The sequence below is a fragment of the Octodon degus genome, unplaced genomic scaffold (assembly GCF_000260255.1).
Source record: "Octodon degus isolate 3935 unplaced genomic scaffold, OctDeg1.0 scaffold00074, whole genome shotgun sequence".
Taxonomy (NCBI): Eukaryota; Metazoa; Chordata; class Mammalia; order Rodentia; family Octodontidae; genus Octodon; species Octodon degus.
The window spans coordinates 9105971-9108220 of NW_004524650.1; the positions used below are offsets into that span (position 1 = coordinate 9105971).

The window sequence follows — 2250 nt, forward strand, 5'->3', positions numbered from 1 at the left end:
TATATAATTTTCGGTTCTTTCTGACGGCACAGTAAAAGAAGAAATTCTTTAAGAAAAAGTGATGGAAAAATCAGGAATGGATCCTGTTAACTATATGACATCTGATGCAGCGCTGTAGAAATCGAAAATCAAAGTGATGGCTCTTCATCTGGTAGCAGCTTATTTAAAACACAATGTGTACCTTGCTTACCTAAATGGACTCAAAGAAAACCTGTGAGGAAATTTGTTCATATACCTGAGACTATTCAAACAGATTCATCAAGTGACTCATCCATAGAACCAAGACCATTGACTTTGAAGGCTATTTTTGAAAGATTCAAGAAAAAGAAGAAACGTAAGAAGAGGAAATATAAGCCAAAATTAACACCAAGAGGAAGACCAAAAGGAAAGAAAAACACTAGAAGATCAAACATAGATAAAAAACAAATCAAAGAAAAAGGACCTATGTTTCCAATTTTACAATGAGGATGGAAGGAAGCCATTACCTTGGAGGAAAATTTTAAGTTTTGAGCAAGCTGTTGCAAGAGGATTTTTTAACTATATTGAAAAACTGAAGTACAAACACCACCTTAAGGAATCATTGAAACAAATGAATGTTGGTGAGGATTTAGAAAAAGACGACCTTGATAGTCGTAGATACAAATACGTGGATGATGATGGCTCCATTTCTCCTACTGAAGAGTCAGGAGTAGAAGATGAGACCACACATCTTGAACATGATGCATGTGATATCAAATTAGTAGAGGAGAGTTGTTTCATTATGAGTTCTGAATTTCCAAGCAAGATGAATGTGTGTTTACCAAGAGAGAAGAATAAAGAAGCTGCTTTGTCTACAAAGAGAGTTTCTAAGGCCAGAAATAACAGACAGAGGGCAGAAAGATTTGAAAAGGAGATAAACGTGAATGTCAAAGAAGGTGGTGGTACATGAAAGATACCTTTTATTCTTAAAGGGTTCTGTTTGAACATGGGCCTGGAGTTGAAGATACATCTTAACTGTGTTGGACCATGTTTGTTTAAATGTAATAATTAATCGAATATCCTAGTGGCCTGTACTACATGAATAGATTAGGAGATGAATGAACTTAATGCATGTTTAGAGAAGGTGTCAGACTAAGGCAGATCCATCTACCATAAATGCTCCAAAAAAGTATTGCTGGACGAAATTGGATATAAGACCACAGTTGTCACTGTACATAATTCAAGTGGAGATAGAAGAATTGTGGCAAGGCAGATGGGATGGCTTGGAGTAAGCTTCAGTTCTTTTGAAAAGGCCTACTCTGAAGACAGCCTCATTAAAATGGCCCTAATTAAATCACATGAAATTTCTTTAAAATAAAATTTACTTAATTTTAAAAAAAATTCCTAAGTGGAAATCTATAAGAAATACTTTATTTTGAAAAAGGTTATATACTCACTTCTCAACAAGAAAAAGAAAGCCGAATGAGAAGGAAACACTGACATTCTTTATTAGAATTATTTTATCTTTTTACAAGCTTTAGCAGGGTATGATAACAAAAGTTTTTACAGAAACTATTAAAATTTGGATACAAAAATAATCAACATTTATTTATTTACTAAATGAATTTTCTAAATGATGCTGATAGCCATCAGGGCATCTATACTCAGATGAGTTCATTATTTTACAGTCTGAATTACTAGACAAAATAATGATAAAGTTTCACTTAATGTTAGAAGAAATATGAGCTTGAGTGTTTTATAAAAACATCTGAATGATTATCTCACTCAGGAGTTTTATGGACTAACAAAAGCAAAATGTTTTTGTGTAATCATTTGATTCTCTTATTAGAAAAATTATTAGATGAAAATATATTTCCCTCAAAAGCAGATTTTACTCATCTTACTCCACCATCAAAAAGGGACCAGTGTTTTTAGTAATTAATGTATAGGAACTCACTGATGGATAAAAAAAGTCTGAAGATTAAAACAGATTGTCACTAAAAGAATCCAATGGGACAACCACTTCAGATGAACTACTTGCTACTACATGCAAAATTCTCTGGGAAGACTCAAACCCATGAGTACAAGCAAGAGTGGCATGCAAAACAGGTAACAACCAAAATGATCAGTTACAATTGTCAGAGTGCTATAGCCAAGCCCTCCGGGACTCCTCGGTGCCTGGCACTCCCAATGTGTCCAATCATAAAACTGCAGAAATAATTGACAATAGAGATCCAGGAGGATTTTCTTCCTCAAATAATCAAAGTCATTTTGGATAACTAACAAAAAAAG

At 33.8% G+C, this 2250-nt stretch overlaps 1 protein-coding gene and 1 pseudogene across 1 annotated transcript in view; one reads left to right on the plus strand and one right to left on the minus strand.

Moving 5' to 3' along the window:
- Ephx4 (epoxide hydrolase 4) overlaps positions 1-2250 on the minus strand; it is a 35740-nt gene that overhangs the window by 24334 nt on the left and 9156 nt on the right. The gene's annotated exons all lie outside the window — the stretch shown is intronic.
- On the plus strand, positions 62-1152 carry LOC105742793 (annotated as a pseudogene).